At 42.7% G+C, this 18,610-nt stretch overlaps 1 protein-coding gene and 1 pseudogene across 5 annotated transcripts in view; both read left to right on the forward strand.

Moving 5' to 3' along the window:
- The window catches only part of CGNL1 (cingulin like 1), a 173,147-nt gene that overhangs the window by 107,057 nt on the left and 47,480 nt on the right, over positions 1 to 18,610 (forward strand). The window lies entirely within an intron of this gene.
- Positions 467 to 18,535, forward strand: LOC134757315 (2-iminobutanoate/2-iminopropanoate deaminase-like; annotated as a pseudogene).

Genomic DNA, 18,610 nt, shown 5'->3' on the forward strand with positions numbered 1-18,610 from the left:
TTTTATTTTACCTTAAGTTCTGGGATACATGTGCTGAACGTGCAGGTTTGTTACATAGGTATACATGTGCCATGGTGGTTTGCTGCACCTATCAAACCATCATCTAGGTTTTAAGCCCCGCATGCATTAGGTATTTCTTCTAATGAGCTTCCTCCCCTTACCCCCAATCCACTGACAGGCCCCGGTGTGTGATGTTCCCCTCCCTGTGTTCTCATTGTTCAACTCCCACTTATGAGTGAGAACATGCAGTGTTTGGTTTTCTGTTCCTGTGTTAGTTTGCTGAGGATGACGGTTTCCAGCTTCATCCATGTCCCTGCAAAGGACATGAACTCATTCTTTTAAAAGAATCAGTTTTTCGTTTCATTTGTTTTTTTTTCTTTTTTTTTTTATGTTTTCAGTTTCATTGATTTCTGTTCTTTATTATTTCTTTCCTTCTGCTTGCTTTGGGTTTATATTGCTCTTCCTTTTCCAGATTCTTGAGGTAGGAGCTTCGATTATTGAATTCAGACTTCCTTTTTTCTAGTATCAACATATAATGCCATATATTTTATTTTAATTTCCATTCAGGTCAGTGTGTGTTTAAAAAAAATTTTCTTGAGGCTTGCTCTTTGACTCGTGGATTACTTAGAAGTGTGTTGTTTAATTTCTAAGTGCTTGGGTGTTTGCCTGTTGTCTAGTTCGAGTCCATTTTGGTTAGAAAACCAGTCTGTATGATTTCAGTCCTTTTACATTTGTTGAGGTTTGTTTTATGGCTCAGGATATGGTTTATCTTGGTATATATTCTTGAAAAAATTGTATATTTTGCTAGAAAGAGATTTCAAAAATAGTAAATATGAATCAACCTGAAGGATAAAAATAAGTGATTTTTCTTTCCTTTGGCAATAGAAATATTGTTACTAGTTGGACAAGTTATCTTTATTCACAGCCTGAGTTATACAAAAAATAGGAATACATCCTTTTTTGTGTTTTACAAATCTAATTATATTTTCATGTTAAAAGTAAGTAGTGGAGGATATGTGAAGTGTCATAGTATTTGCCACAGAGGCTTTTTCCCATTCAAATTGTAATTGTGTGGAATTTTTTATTTTGTAGTTGCTTTAGTAAAAAGAAATGATAGAAAAAGCTTGCTTTAAATTAAATTGAACAATGCATAACAGTATAGGGTAGAAGAAAATATATTTTGGATCATACTTTTGACAACACCTTTTTCCTCTCTCACAATACATTGGGAGGATCTTTTCAGATAGACGTACATTGAATGTCCTGTATGCCATTCTTTGATGGCAGCAGCACAGCTCTCCGGATGCTGATTTAAAAGGAGTTTAGCCACCTGCCATTTCTTTCTTTTGGTGCCCCGTCTCACTAACCTCTCCTAATAATCTAGCATTGGCCTCTAGAGAAATTCAAAGGTCTGCCAAGGTAAGTCAGCAAACCAGTCAAGGGCCAGGAAGTCAGGAATGTGTGAGTAGCTGAGTCAGGGGTCTGGAATCAGAAGTGAGGGTGAGTCAGGAACAGGGCCCAGGCTGACTCAGGCAGCCTGAGGTGGTGACCTGTGGAATCAGCTGCCTTACTGGTGCTCCAGGGCAGGGGCAGGCTCACCATGCTGAGGCCTGAAACTTCACCTCTTTCAGGGATCAGCTAATAGATGTGGTCAAGGAATTTGGTCCCAGTCAACCTTCCCTGCTTCTCCTGTGTTAGGTCATCTGTCAGAAAATGTTAACCAAACTTTAGGGCCACATGACTTTGTTTCTCTTTGTGGAAATGGGAATGATATCACTGCAAAGAGTCAGGGAAGAGGTCATAGGGGGAAAGGAAGAGGGGCTCAAATAAATCAGTGAGAAAGAGAGAAACAGACTTGGAAAGCCAGACAGATACTGGGCGCTTCTGCAAGAGTTATAAACTGTTCTTATCACCAAGTCTGGTCCATTCTGTCACTCAGATGAGTCTGTTCAGTCTTCCTCTCTCTTATTCCCAAAATTTTAGCCTTTTAACTGAAGTCCCTCCTCACAGCTGTGGATTGATTGGAGAGAATGAGTGAGAACAGCTTGTCAAGGGTGACCTTCAGCTTTTACGTTAGGTGACTGGTGAATATTGGAGGCATTGAGAAGGACCAGAGGAGGTCCATGTCTTGGATTGGTAAGTGGGATGAGGACTTCCATTTTGTGCATGTTGAATCTGACCGTGTTGAGTTTGAGGCATCTGTGGGACACCCGAAGAGGGGTATCTGGCACAAGAGAAAGGCTAGGCTGAAGCTACTGATTTTGGTTGGGCCCAACAGGTGCTTGCAATAGTTGCATGCTCCTTAGGGGGAGGCTGTTTGCATTCTGTCCTTGTTTTATATTTCCACTGGGAGTGGTGTTTTAGAACTTCTTACAGATGTCACAATAATTGTAGACCTGGCCCTACCAGCCATGCTTGAGGTATTATGTAGATTATCTACTACTTTGCTGCTAGTTTTCCCAGCCCAGTTCAACTATTTCCTGATGCAAGTGAAGCTTTTAAGTGTACAAACTTAAAATACCTTTATTACCAGTGCAACCACACTAAACTGTAATTGCCCAGCAACTAGAAAGACTAGGATTAGACACTTTATTGTATGTGTGCATTTTGATGGAGGGAAGAGATGAATATTTGCAAATTCATATTATGAAGAACAAGAGTACTTCTCCTTGGGAGATGGTTTTTTCCAAGATGGTAAATGAGTTGCAAAGAACAACTTTTTCTTTCTTTTCTTGAGCTTATTCAACTTTTTTTTTAAAGCTTATTTTGACTTCAGCCAACATTACTTATTTTCAGGTATACAGAGTCAAAAAAAGGTTAAAGAGGAGGATTGGTTTATTGCTGTTATTCTGGGCAAAAGTGATACTTAGTGGGACCATTTGGCCAGTACTGACATACTGGGTTAGGATACATATTTTTCTCAAAAGCATTTTGAGGAATTCTTAAGGGTTGGCATTCTCTGATATTGGTAATAATATAAGTGTCATTGGTTGTTACCAAATGAATCTATATACTCAGATTTTCCTTTTGTTCAGGTTATTTTATATTTTAAAAAGATCCATGTTGAGGCGGATATTTATACAGAACTAAGTGATTAGAATTGTGATGAGTTGCTAGCTTTGTAGATTGTGCTGTTATTGAGAACATTGCCTTTACTGGTTTTTTACTTCTCTTAATGTGCAGATCTGCGAAACAGAGTTGCTGTAAAAGTTCAAATGCTGCCAGATAGGCTAAGTGGGGAGAAAAAAACCTTTAGATTACCTCTCTCAAGGAGAGTCACCAATATTCTACAGTCTCTGGATATAGTTTTCAAGTATACAGAGGGTACAAGGTTTTGCATGGACGGACGTTTTCATTTCTTTGGCGTGTATACCTGGGAGTAGAGTTGCTGGGTCATAAAATAACTGAGGAATTCCCAAAATGTTTTCCAAAGTGACAGAACCATTTCTCATTCCCCTAGTAATGCCTGAGGGTCTTCATTTCTCCATATCCTCTCCCACACTTGTTATTATCTGCCTTTTTTATGATAGCCATCTTCGTGGGTGTGAAATGGTATTTCATCGTGGCTTTGATTTGCATTTCTCTGATAACTAATGATATCAAGTATCTTTTCATGTGCTCATTGGCCGTTTGTATGTCTTCTTTGGAGAGCTATCTGTTCAAATTCTCTGCCTATTTTAATATTGGGTTGTCTTTTTATTATTGAGTTGTAATGGTTCTTTATATATTCTGGATATCAGTCTCTTAGTACATATTTAATTTGCAAAATTTTCTCCCCTTCTTCAGATTGTCCTTTCACTTTTTAAATGCTATCCTTTGAAGCGCAAAGATTTTTAATTTTCATGATGTCCAGTTTACTTTTTTTTCTGTTGGTACTTGTGTCGTATCTAAGAAACCATTTCCTCATCCAAGGTCATGAAGACCTTCTCTTCTTCTGCAGTCAAGTGAGAAGTGAGCAGAACTGGTGTAGGGACTGCTTCTCCCGAAGGGGTTGCAAGAGAGAAGACTTAGCCATGTCATCCTTGATCAGAAAGGTGATCAACACTGAGAAAGCCCAAGGGTACACTGGTCCCTTCAGTCAAGCTGCGTTAGTTGACGGGATCCTTTACATTTCAGGAGAGCTAGGCATGAACCTTTCGAGTGCACAGCTTGTGCCAAGAGTGGGTAACAGAAGAAGCTAAACAGGCCCTTAAGAACATGGGTGATATTTTGAAAGCTGCAGGCTGTGACTTCACTAATGTGGTAAAAACAACTGTTTGGCTAGCTGACACAAATGACTTCAGGGCTGTCAATGTAATCTACAAACAGTATTTTAAGAGTGGTTTTTCTACTAGAGCTGCTTACCATGTTGCTGCTTTACCCAAAGGAGGCCAGGTTGAAATTGAAGCAGTAGCTGTTCAAGGACCTCTCACAACAGCCTGTCTATAAGTGGGCCTAGTGCTGTCTAGTCCGGAATTTTTAACGTCTTCATTGTCACAGTTGATATAACATCTTAATTAACATCTTGATTTTTATAATTGATGAAAAGTGTAAGTTTGACTGAAGTATCCAAAGTTATGGAAACACTATATAATAGAATTAAACATGAACTGAAGATTAGATGGTGAATCCAGTTATTGATGTTACAAATTACACTTATGCACACCCATATCACTGAATGTAGGAAAGAGATACTCATTACATAGTTACTCAAATAACAGGGAAATAACATGTAGGAAAGATGAGTTGTTCCTGAGAAATAATCAAAAGCATACCTAATTCCAATAAATTTAGTGATGTCAAATATTTAGTTATCATGTCAGGTATGTGATTCTGGTAATTCTGCCTTTACTAGTTTAAAATTAAAATATTTAAATTGAATGGTAGGGGTAAAGAAATAGAAAATGGACCAAAACTTTATATAGATAATATTTTTCTAATGGATAGAAAATAGACATGCAGATTTAAGATTTACTCTTTTTCTAAGAATTTAATAGTTTTAGCTCTTACATTTAAGTCTGTGACTCATTTTGAATTAAATTTTGAACATAGTATGAGGTAGGAGTCTATTTTATTCTTTTGCATGTAGATATTAGTTGTCCCATCACTGTTGGTTGAAGAGACGATTCTTGCCTCATTGAATTGTCTTAGCACTATTCTGTTCCTCTTAAGTTTTATTTTCCAGGCTCCCTACCATTCAAGTGGTTTCCCAGATATTAGTTTTGGTGCTGAAGCTTGGATATTAAAGCATCTACTCAAAAGAGACTGTTTAGACCAGAAGTGACTGAGATACTACTAACTATTAAGTTCAAGTTAGGGTTACTGCCATTGTAGGTAGATGAGAGCTTGTGAGAGAAATTAGAGAGATTGTGAGGAAAATTAAGCTGTTATTAGAAAAATAAAAACAGTAGCGTTTTCTCTGGATGTCTGGAGGTTGGGGAAGCATATTTTCAACCCTGCTTTGTGTGCAGCCTTACTGATGGTAACTTGGTCACCTGGAGAGATTTCGTGACAGACACAGTTTCTCTACTGTAGACTGGACTTTTACACATGGACAACAGTAGTTACTTGAAATAGTGAAAAAAAATGAAAATAAGCAATAAAAATCAGGAATTCTCATAGTGGCTGTGTTACTCTGCTATTAAAAAGCTTTGTAACCTCAGGCAACTGCTCCAACCTTGCTTTATCTTATATTAAATGGGGATACTGGATTTATGACCTCTGGCCCTCTCTGGCATTAAAATTCTATGACGTCGATGCATTTGAAGATGATGTTAACGTGGGCAGGCTTTGAAGTTTAGAAACCACATTATAAAAACCTACCTAGCAGTGCCAGAAAGTAAGGAAGTGCTCCAAACACACACACATACGCACGCACGTGTGCGCGTGCACTCACATTGATGAGGTATGGCACAGGGACACAGGAACGAAATACAGAAGCTGCCGGTGGCCAAAGTCACAAAATAAGGTAGTATTGGATTATGACCCCAAAATAAAATAAATGCTCATGGGGTTCACACTGATGTAACAAGTAATTGAATACATAAATGGGGAATAATAGAGGACTCTACCTTCTGGAAGAGTTCCAAATAATTTGTTTAGATATATTGCCTTCAAGTAGGTAGGGGCTCACACCCCACTCATGAAGTTGGGCTGCACATAGTGAATTCCTTCCAGAGTGTACGGGATGAAGTGAGGGAGAAAAAAGTCACTTTTTTTGGTGGGTTGGGGAGTCAGTGGAGAAACCTGATAAACATTACGTCAGCCACGTGATCAATTTCAGCATCAATCACATTGATAGTATATACCCTTGATATGATATGCTGAAAATGACACTTTACCTTCATGGTCTTTCTACCCCAAACATCAGACAAATTCCAATTGAGGGACATCCTGCAAATATACCTTGCGCAGTACTCCTCAAACTGTTACAGTCATCAAAACCAGGGAGTCTGAGGAGCTATGATGACCGAATGTGATGTGGTATCCTGAATGGGATCAAGAGTCAGAAAAGGATGTTAGGTAAAAACTAAGGAAAGCTGAATAAAGTATGGACTTTGGTTAATAATAATAGATCAGGATTAGTTCATTCATTATGACACATGTACCATGTTCATGTAAGATGCAGTAACAGGGGAAGCCGAGTGTGGGATGAAAGGGAATTTTGTATTATTTTAGCAGTTTTTCTATAATCTAAAGCTTTTCTATAGATAATTTTTCGTTTAGAAAAACCTACCTGGGGGAATATTCTAACACCCAGTTTGGTGCCTCTTCTGTGAAGTCATCCTCAAGTAGCCTCCTTCCCACAGTGCCACTGCTTTCTCCGTGGCACCAGTTGCATCTCTGTTCTGCCACTGGCACTGCAGTTAACTTCCTCTCTTGTCTGCCCTGCAAGGCTGTGAGCTCCTCATTCATCTTTATGCACAGCTTCTGGCACACAGGAGGCACTCACATGTTTGTTAGCTGATACAATGAAAGAATGAGCCCTAGAACATATGTTTCCTGAATCCACTACATGTACCACTTTTTGCTTTGAGTCCCTCTACTCGAAGTTGCTCGCATCAAGGCAGAATAGTAACGGGATAATGATGCCCATGATGTAGGAAGAACAGATGAATCTCCTTTATAGAAGAGTTCCAAATAATTTAGGAAGAGAAAGAAATGCCTACTCTCTCTACTTTAGAGAACAGCATAAGTTTTGCAATGAGAATGTGTCAGAAAAGTGCTTTAAAAATATGTTCATCCCAAGAAAGATGCAAATAGTACTGGGACCAACTCCCCTCCTCCTCCTCCTCCTTCATGCAAATATACCTGGCCCAGTATATGTAACTCCTGAAACTGTTACGGTCATCAAAACCAGGGAAAGTCTGAGGAGCTGTCACAGCCAAGAGGAGCCTGAGGAGCAATGATGACTGAATGTAATGTGGTATCCTGAATGGGATCAAGAGCTGGAAAAGGACGTTAGGTAAAAACTAAGGAAAGCTCACTTCCAGATATTTCCAGTCAGAGACTTTATTACTTCATTTAAGGCTTTTAGTCTTTGAAATCCTCAGGTATGATGACTTATCTGGAGGCATACACTTGATTTATCAGCTAAAGCCTTAGGTTTCTCACTCTGGTGAAGGCAGAACCTGGAGACCTGGCAATAGGAGGCACATCTTAAGGGAGGTTAGAGGGTCTGATCAGTTCATTGATCCTAGAAATTGAGGTTCAAAAGATGAGGTGGGCCTAACTTGATTCATTTCCTCAGAGGCATCACACACATTTCAGGATTACACTCCAATCCTACCTAATAACAGTGTACAGATTAAGGAGTGCTAGGTTCTCATTTGCAAGGAAACTTTGTGAGCAATAGATTTGCAACTTTGTTTATACATTGACATTTTTCATAGGTTGAATCTGAGAATACTTACAAAAGCACATACAGTAAAATAAAAAAGGTATTTCTAAAAGATCATAGGAAATATAAATGTAAATAGAATCAATTCTGGGGATAGTGAGGACAAATAGAACCCAGCCATGTAGTCCAATAATCTTGAAGGTGAATTAGAGATGTAGTCCTGAGACTTCTGGCAAAGTGAAAAAGGAAACACGATCAACTTGATGACTTTTGTTGTCCATAAGGAAAAAAAAAACCCATAACATTTCCTCAGGGGAATTAAAGCTTCTCTTGACATATAATGCTGGAAGTTATACCCAAGTTTCCTTGCTAGCCTGGGGACCTGGGGACCCATGAGCAGAGAGAGGAGGTAGATGCTGAGATCCAGGCATGCACACTGTCATCTCTACATGCCTCAGGCCCACACATCACTGAAGAAGAAACAATCATTGTCCCAGAGTCTTGAATACGCCATCAGGTATGGGCATTTTATTTCCAGATTTTACTTCCTTACTGTGAAGTATGAGAAAACATCTGTCCTTCTGCACGTGGGATAAGGGGACGAGTCTAGCTGCTAAATGTGAGTGTATGAGTATGATTCTGAGGTCTGGTTTGATACCAGGAGTTAATAAGATAAAGAACATAATAAATACATTAGACCAGTATTAGTACTTTAGATAGTGAGTTTATGATTTCAAATTTGCAGTGAAGTTAATGCTGGTAAAGTTGAATCATATTGATCCTCTTGCCTTTCTTTTGAAAATATTAAAATTTAAGTAAGAGCTGAAGAAGATGATCCTTACAAGTCTGCAGTCATTCAGAATTACTCCAATTGTGCTCTCTTCTTTTGACAGGGTTACTAGGCAAGGAGATTTGGGCCACAGACAGATTTTGGAAGGAGCTTTCTAGTGATGGATGAGAGAATTCTTGGTCCTGTCCTGTTAACTTGTTTTTCATGACATAAAGACACAGAAAGCATGCTTATCAAGACTGTAAGTGACCCAAAGGAGGCAGAGACAGCCCAAGTACAAAATGGCAGAACCAAGATTCACAATGATCTCAATGGTCAGAAACAAGGGATTAAAAATCAACTTGATTAAACTGAAAAGAGATACATGATATCTGCTGTTTCTTTTTCTTTCAGTTTTGGGGATTAACTATAGAATGAAGACCCATGAGTTAGTAGGACTTCTGGCTGATCATAAGCTCCACTCCCTGGCAGCAGCACAGATACACTCATGTGTTTAAGTAAACATGCTATCAAGTTTTAGAAGCCTTTGAAGTACCATTTAGTGGATTTAGTGAGATTGCATATTCTCAGATTCGATGCTCTTCTTTCCATCTGCTATGGTTATAATAGGTGCATAGTTACTTTCCACAATCAGAGGTTTTCAACAAATAACAAGTAGTTATGGAGCTCCAATTGTATATATGACATTGGTCCAGGTACTGGAGCTAAGAAGATAAGCAAGACATAGTCCAGAACCCCAAGAGAACCAGGCATCTCTCCTAAATATGTGTAGATGAGGGATGGATTCATGTACCACATTTGTAACCCCCAGTACCTAGAAGAATGAGATGGACAATAAGTGCTCAGAGAGAGATTTGAAAACACTGATGGGGCTATGAACCTGAAAATCACTTAAAAAATAAATCTGCAAAGCAATGGATGTAGGCTCCAAAGACCGTCATTTTTATATGCTTGTGTTCTTGCCATTTAAAAAGTTTTACATTTATAGGTTCATCTAGTGACTTACTGTTCTCAAGGCATAGCCATCAAATGAATATTTCTAACTGGATAGTGTGTGAGTGGGGAGGGGTTGAGAAGGATCTGTATTCTGAAATGGAGGCCAAGAAGCTTTGTTTATGATGGAAGTACAGAGGTGGAGTTCTCGTTCTCTTCTACGTGTCTCTAGGACCCTCCTGTGGTTCTGTTGAAATCCAGGCTGTGGAAGAGTCCACCTCTGCCGCCACCCTTTTTCTTTGTTCCTTTTTTCTCCTCTGCACCTGGATTCAGCATTTAACACCCTTCATTTATGAGCAACTTATAATAAACTACTCATATGTGATTAAGCCATTAAAAATAGAAGTAGAAAATGTAAAAGCAGGAGGAGAGATGGATTTTGTTTTGGGAATCGGCCCAATCCCATGAACTTTCTGTTCTTTCTGTTTGGGGCTAAATGGTCCTGATTCTTCATTTCAGACTAATTACAAACTGGTATGCATTATATTTTCCATCCCAGAACAACTGGATTATGGCTTTCTGTTCATTCCTGAACTCTAGCCACTTGCAATGGTGCACAGTGTTCAGCTGGCATCTCATCCAGCAGAGTTTGGCCAAGGGTGTTCCCTGGAAACTCGAGTGTCTAGGCATGAGCTCAGACACTGGTGTGTTTGCCATCCCTCTAAATGTCTCCATGTGCTTCATGTATAATTCTAACTGTAAAGCCAGAAGGTAGCTCCTCTTCTCTGCATGCAATAGCTTTCTCATTGCTCCTGTCTTAGGGATTTATCACTCATTCCTTGTATGACAGGAACCGTGAAGATTGTTTTCATCACCTCTACTGGAAATGGCTTGAATGAAGGTCTTTTAAAAATCTTTCTTTACCTCCTTCTGGGGGGCTTTATAGGGTAGAGGATCAGTTCATATAACTTGGCTATACCCTGTGGGTCCTTAAACCATGATGCTTCCTGTAGCTTTTACAGGAAGCATTTCCTGTGAAATCTCTGAAATAGTTTTCGTGTGTAACTTAGAAACCAGCTGTCAGCAACTCATTTGCATGGTATCATCAGTATCCTTCTTGCTTTCTCAGTCAGCTCATTTACCACCATGCCTTCCAGTTGGTGTTGGTCTCATTACCAGCATCTTGGTGGATTGTAAGATGCAGTGACTCTGGAACCTCTGCCGGCTCTGAGACCTCAAGGTGGCATTGAGCTGTCTTGTGGGAAGGCCTCCCTTCTGTGTCAAGTATTCCTCATGGTTATTACCAGCTTGTTTCTTTAAAATCAAATGTCTCGTAAAATGTAAATTTCTGGTTTTATACCTGCAATGATTCAAAAACAGCCTTTGTTTGCCCTTTTGACCTAGGAACACCATTAAGGAGAGAACGAAAGGATGACAGTAAATAATCAGCCCTAGGGACTCTCCGTCTAGGAAAATACAAAGGTATAGCCACTCTACTGTTTTCAAGCTCTACATATGAGAGCACTGATGAATGATTTTGGGGAGGCACTTATAAGCACCAAGGAAGGGTGTTAAATGAATCCACATTGTCTTGGGAGGTGTTTCACATGACTTGGAGTGTGACCAGCCCTATTTTCCCTGATGTAGATAGACTTTAATAAAGCATTAGGTCCCAGTTCCATTGTAAATTTTGTTAATACCAAGTGAAGGCCAAGGGAATTGGGAAGACATCTATTTTCATGTGAAAGCATAACTTTGGAAGCACATAAAGCAACTAATTGACAAAAAAAATGAAAGCATATTTCCAGAAGGCCAAGAATGTCTTGGCAATCCAGATAAATGCTGTTTGTAAAAGCAAAACTGATAACCAGGAATGACTGTGGAATGGAGCCTCATGAACTCCAAGATAAGATAAATGAGTGAAAGACAGGAGGAGGGAAGTGTGTGTTTCCTGGGAAAATGTTCTCAGGGTTATCCTAAAGCTCACTTAGACAGGCTTACCAAGGCGACAAATATGTTAAAAACAAAACAAAACCCTCCAAACAGCCTTAGTTCCTTACTTGTAGGGCCTTAAAACCAAAACGTGACTGTTTCTCAGAAAATCATGATAATTTTTAACAGAATTACCTATTGAGAAGATCAAGAGTTGTGCTTGACCTGATATTTGGGTTGAGCCCTGCCTTCTACTCTACGAGTCCCCAGCCCTCAGGCCATGGACCAGTATAGGTCTGTGACCTGTTAGGGACCAGGAACACGAACCCTATTGTTAACTGTGCATGCGAGGGATCTAGGTTGCATTCTCGTTATGAGAATCTGTAGTAACTAATGCCTGATGATCTCAGATGGAATGGTTTAATCCTGAAACCATCCCTCCCCTCAACCTCCGCCGATCCATGGAAAAATTGTCTTCCCCGAAACTGGTCCCTGGTGCCAAAAAGGTTGGGGACTGCTGCTTTACTCCATTCCAAGTCTGTCTTGTAAAGGAATGATCAAGAAAGAGGTTGGTGGCCTTTCGCTAGTAGTTGGGGTGGTAGGCGGTATATTGTAGAGGATGAAAGCATGAGCCCCGGAGTCAGACTCACATCGAATCCTGGCTGTGTGCCTTGAGTCAGGACACCTCACTGGTTGGAGCCCCTGTTTCCTAATCAATAAAATGAGGATAATTACAGAGCCCAGCACACAGAGCACAGTGAGGGTGAAATGAGCCCATACATTCAAGACTTGGTAGCACAGTGTCTGGCCACCGACAGATGGGTGCTGATAGACTCAGAGAGGGGAGAAGGGCCAGGGGCCAGGCATAGCAACTGCTCTGTGGTTGCTGAGTCCGGCAACGCTGAGAAGGATGGCAGTTGCATCCACGTTGTGTGGAAGCAGCACTTCAGCAATCCAAACAGAGCAGCAGACCCCAGGAATGGGAGTCTGACACCCCCGAGGCCACATATCCTGCTGTGTTTGGTGGTATGGGGATGGCTGGGGACTGATATCCCAGCTGGTGCAGGCCCAGCGATCTTGTGGCAGGTCTCTGTAAGTGCCTGGTGCATCTGGTGACTTCAAACAAAGGGCACCAGTGACAGCGTTGGTCCAACAGGAAAGAAGGCCTTTGGCAAGAGGGCCTCTTTGTTTGCTCCTGTGTGTGTGCACCTTGTCTGCCCTGACAGGCAGAACTCACTGTTTGTTTTGTGGAACAAAGAACAGGCCTACTTAGATTGGAGTGGGAACTGGGGGCAGGTGGGGGGAGCAGGGTGGGGCGGGTGGTGGCAGGGTTCCTGTTGTGACAGCACACTCCAGGAGAAGCGTCTGGCATGTGTCTCTTGGCTTCAGCAGGGGAAAAAGAATAAAGACACATTCTCATGCTTCAACTTTGATCCTCCAAAGTAAAAGTCCGCAAACAAGGGTCTTGAGTGGCCTGAACCTCTTCACTCTCTGCTTCTTATTTAACATGAATAGGAAAATTATTGGAGCTAGCTGCTTACCACAGAATGAGGTGAAAGAGAGGGCTACAGTTTCCAGAAATGCAGCAATTCCACAGGAATGGAGGGTGTGGGTGGGCCAGGCAGAGGGGCAGGCCCTGCAGAATCTGGAAATGGTGGCTTCAGCTCAGGCCACAGGAGCTGAGCATGTATGCTGTGCAGCAGAGATGCGGGCTTGCACCCATGCACACGGGCGGCGGCCTGTAGGAGTCCTGCAGGGAAGAAGCCCAGCCATTGTATAGGGAGGCATTTCTTTCTCACATTAGTGGGCACTTCCATTTTCCTGGTGCCCTCAGTGTCATGCTAAGAAGAGTGTGAAAGACATTCTCTGTACCCTTGAGGATCAGAGGTGGGCATGGTCTAGATGGAAAACAGAATCGAGCAGAAAGCAGCCCGTCCACAGGTACCACACTGTGGCATGTGCTGTTTTTTTTCCATCTGCACTGCCTTTCCCTTCCCTCTGTGTGTGGCACCAAGCACTCTGCAGCTTTACCCGTCTCACCCAAATAGAGTTAAGGCTCCCTCACCTCCTCTTCATAGCATTGGGTTCTTGTCTCCACTATAGAATATATAGTCTTGTGTTGTGCTTTCTTTTTTCACATCAGTTGCTCATACTTAGGTTGATTGGTGAAACAGGTTTTTTTTTTTTTTGGAGACCAGGGTCTCACCCTGTTGCCCAGGCTGGAGTGTAGTAGCTTGATCATGGCTCACTGCAGCCTCAATCTCCCGGGCTCAAGCGATTCTCCCACCTCAGCCTCTCAAGGAGATTTGTAATGACAAGGTTTTGCCATGTTGCCCAGGCTGGTGTCAAACCCCTGGGCTTAAGTGATCCATCCACCTTGGCCTCCCAAAGTGCTGGGATTACAGGTATGAGCCCCTGTGCCCAACCTGTTTTTTGCTTGTTTGTTTGTTTGTTTTTTGTTTGTTTTTTCTTTTTTTGAGTATTTACTTGTGGCCAGACACTGTATTAAGCCTATGAGCAAAAATGGATGCATGCTGTCTATCCTAAAACGTTTACAGAAAACATAGGAAAAAAATCATACAAGTAAATAAAAAATTGCACCCATGACAAGGCTTATGGAGGAGAGGGGCTAGGATTTGACCTCATTTGGGTGGTCAGGGACCATTTCCTTGAGGAGGTGAGGATTGGTAGACAGCAGGCAGAGTCTTCAGGCAGACATGCAGAGGCCCTGGGGTGGGAGGAAGTATGGTACAGGAGGAACTTTTTTTTTAAAAGCCAGTAGAAGGATGGAGTGGGTGAGGAGGAGGAGTGTGGCGTGAGATGGGGCTGGAAGGGTAGGTAGATGATACAGACATTGGGGACTGAATTAAGGAGATTTGTTTGTTATTTTTGCCTTTATCCTTAAGAGCACAAGAAGGCCACTGAAGCATTTGTTGGAGGGTGACATGATCTGATTTGGGATTCAAAATAATTTCTCCTGCCCCAGTGTGTGGGGATGGATTGGAAAGGGCAGAAGAGGGGATGTGGGTAGACCAGCTTGGAGGGTCTTGCTGTTGCCCGGGAAGGAAACGTTGGCAGCTTGGAGTCGCATGGCAGTGGTAGAGGTGGAGAAAGGAAGGAAGAGCTGAGATAAACTTGGGAACTCATGAAATAAAGTTAATGGCTTTTTTTTTTTTTTTGAGACGGGGTCTCACTGTGTCACTCAGGCTGGAATGCAGTGGTGTGATCTTGGCTCACTGCAACCTCTGGCTTCCAGGTTCAAGTGATTCTCCTGCCTCGAGTAGCTGGGATTACATGCTTGTGCCACCACACCTGGCTAATTTTTGTATTTTTAGTAGAGACGGGCTTTCACCATATTGGCCAAGCTGGTCTGAAACTCCTGACCTCAAGTGATCTGCCTGCCTTGGCCTCCCAAAGTGCTGGGATTACAGGCGTGAGCCACCGTACCTGGCCTAAATGGCTTTTCTTATTATGTAACTTCTCAGAGCCTTTAATATGTGGGTTAATGTAAATTGTGATTCTCTGAGAAAGGACTCGACCATAAGAATTTTCCACAGTGTGACCGGGCTGCAAATCTTTTTTCAAGGATCTTCCACAATATTTCATTCCATAGCATACTTCTGGCGAAATACTGCATTACATAATTGATTCTTTTTTGGGTACCTTCCACAGAGAGTTGTAGATATTATACCAAGGTCTGTAATTGGGAATGGGCCTGACCCAGTACAAAGAGGAATGTGTTTGACACAGGGTTTGAATTGAAGCCTTGGGCAGATCAGATGGAATAGGTAGACTGAATTTAATTTAGGAAGGTTTTGGAGGCCAGGCTGAGGGGAGTTTGGATGCATTTTGTTGTGTGTTGGAAGTCGTCCTGGGCTCTGAGCTGTGTCATGGTGGAAGTACCATCTTGGCTAGGTCATTCTGGAAGATGCCTGGTAAATGGGTTGGGTGGTGAGGTGTGTATTGGAGTTGGGCAGCCTTGCTTTCTAGCAGTGACTGGATGAGAACCTGGGTGTGGGGAGTGGGAATGGGGAGTGAATCTTTGGGGTTGAGAAGGAAGTGTGAGATGTTTTCCTTCATACCCTTTTCCTTTGGTGGGTGGCCAATGTCAACAGCTGAAAACAAGAGAGGCTCTTCTGTGTTTTTCTGAGGCCCGATAAGCATAAGGAGACCCTTGCAGCCCGTGGGTTCCTGTGCAGCACTGGCAGAGAGGCCGTGTGTTGGGAATGGTGCTGCCATTGTCAGGGAGCGGGAGAGGAATTACTTACGTTAATAGATGAAGCCTGAGGAGGAGGTTAAGTTGGCATCAAGGCCATCAACTTCCCGCCACGGCTGAGATGTCACTGTGTGACTTTGAACAGGCCACTTAACCTCTCCAGGCCCCAGTTTGCTCATCTGGAAAATGAGAGGCTAGAACGAACGTCAGGCCCCTCCTGAGCTGGAATTCCAGCCACCTCGGGGAACTGAACATTGTTAATTAGGGCAATCATTTATCAGGGTCAGCAAGAGCCTGTGCTCCCAGAGAACTAATTTTGTGAAAAATTTGGATTGAGAATGAAGACTTTGGGAAAAAAAAGTGTGGAGTGTTCAGTTCACACATTCCTCTGAAATTCAGGCATCTTTTATGAGGCAAAGATGTAACAAAGTGAGGCCGACTTTAGCCAGGACAGATTTTTTTGCAATGCAAAGGTAGACAGCATCCTATGAATGAATCTGCTAACTGAATGCTTATTTTAGGAACAGAGGGCGCTAACATTTTATTTTTATGTGAGGTGTTTGGAAGTTGAAGGAATTTTCTCACAGAGACATTGTTATGAATTGAGGCTGGGTTCTCAGGCCAGCTAACAATAGTTGATTTAGCCCATGACACTGCTAAAATAGTGTGTATTAACTATGAAATATAGAATACATGTGTGGTGGGAGAATGCGTGTGTATGCTTGGGGAGTATCACAGGGTATTAAATACCTAGACACATAAAAACCTCTATCAAGCTGATTAATTCAGTAACCTTGGATCGTGAGTGTGCTATGTACCAGGTGCTGGGCTGGGCACAGAGTGGGACGGAGGCCCTGCCCAGAAGGGCTCCTGGTGTGGTTTTCAGCCTGTGGGCTCTCAAGTCTGGCTGCCTGGGTTGGCTCCTGGCTCTGCTGCTTATACCTATGAGCCCCTAAGCAAGTGACTTACCTCTCAGTACCTCAGTTTCCTCACTTAGAAGCAAAGGATTATAACAGTTAATAGTAGTGCCTCCCTCAGCGGGAAGCCGAAGAGAATTCAGTGAGATGACTCATGGAAAGCACATAGCCGGTGTCTGGCATAGACTGAGCACTCAGAAAATCTAGTGATGCCTGCCTAGGCAGAGAGCCCTGTCCTCAGGGGGTGCAACCAGCAACTTACCTGCGGCAATGTGGGGAGTTAGGCTTATTGTCCAGTTCCCCAGGCATAGCCTGGCATGGGATGGGCTGAGAGGTGGAGACGGGGTGTTGACCATAGAGGGAGAGAAGAAGTGGGGAGCAGGAGGAGGCTAAGGGAAAAGGGTGTTGTCTGATTTTCCCCCAGAAGTCAAGGTACAAGTTGCCAGCAAAAGGGATGGGGTTGGGGCAAGAGGTGACCTCTAGGAGCCATCCGAGAGCTGCACAGGAGCCAGAGGGTTATTGGAGGCCCCTAGATGGGGAGGAAAGAGGAAAGGGACTGGCAGCTAAGGAAGAGATGGAAGCAGGAGTGGGACCCCAGCAGCAGTGCCCTGACTGCCACCGTGGATCCTGCAGCGGCACTCACAGGGGGGAAGTTCTGGGAAGGGTCCCATGGGTGTCTGTGTGTCTAGAGGTGGTGGGGACTTCCTTTGGTTGGTAGTCTTTAGTTCAAGCCCCAGGTTTTATTTCTAGCCTCTGTGTGGGGTCTGACTATTCTGTTCTCTGGGAGAATGTTCAGGAGCCTAGAGCAGTTGGTAATCAGGATGCTGATAGGCCCAACTTGCAGGGAGTGTTGTTTTGATTTTGGCCCCCATGCTTTGAGAGAAGACTTGGTACAACCTGCCAGTGAGTGAGGAAGGACCTTGGACAGTTTAGCCTAAGAGGAAAAGAAAGACAGGATGGTATGAGGGTGGGTTTTAAGTTTTTGGAAGGCTCTCGTTTGGAAGAAGGACTCACTAAACCATCCTCAGCTGGTCTCAGTGATATTGTAGGAATGCAGAGGTCAGCTCAGTGTGAAGGAGGAGTTTCCATGCCTGAGAGCTGTGGGAAAATGGAAAGGCTTGTTTTGAGAGGCAGTGTGTTTCCAGCGCCCGGGGCAGAGGCTGAATGGCTGCTTATCTTCCAGAGATATGGGGGAAGGTGGAAGGAAGTGTTAGAAATTCAAATTAGGGTTTCAACTTGAGAAAGTTGGTGTCTCAAATAATGCTGATGTTCTGTGACTTTATGAATGGGTAAGATGAATGAAATACAGGCCTGTTTTAATTTATCTGGAGAAATGGAAACTTTGGTAGGTCAGAGAGAGGAAATAACCTTTATCTGCAGATAATCGCAGAGATGGGTATGACCTTAGAGACCTCAGACCAGTGTGCTCATGAGCCTGTCTTCAGGCAGTGATTACTTAGATTTCACTTATGAACATGTTGAACTTTCTCTGGGACTTTAAACTCTTTAAAAATGGCACTGTACCTTGTTCAGGTTGTACATTCAGTGACTGTAGATAATCAATGGTGGATACTTCAATCCTTAATTGGATTCTCTTCTCTGACATTTTATAGTCATGGAAATGAGGCTCAGAGAAGTTGTGACTGCCTCAGGTCACATAGACTGACCCAGGGGCTGCCCTGGGACCAAGACACCCACTCCTGCTCAGCCTCCAGTGTTCCTTCTATTTAGTCCACTTTCAGAGGTCCCAGTGCAGTTGGAATATGTCAGTACCAGGCATAGCATTTCATTAAGCTACCGCCTAAGGACGCACCATGTGGGATGCTTTTAGTGTGTGACTAGGGATTTTGTGGCACATGGCAGATTTTCCTAGATGCGAAGTCTATTACTCTGCAGAGCCTCGCTGTAACACCATTAATTGTCAAAGCCAGGGCCAGGCAGGGGCTGCCAGGCTCTCCAGATCCTCAATAGTTAGGTCAGTAGGAGCCTTGGCATGGGCCTTC

Source organism: Gorilla gorilla, chromosome 16 (genome assembly GCF_029281585.2).
Source record: "Gorilla gorilla gorilla isolate KB3781 chromosome 16, NHGRI_mGorGor1-v2.1_pri, whole genome shotgun sequence".
Lineage (NCBI taxonomy): Eukaryota > Metazoa > Chordata > Mammalia > Primates > Hominidae > Gorilla > Gorilla gorilla.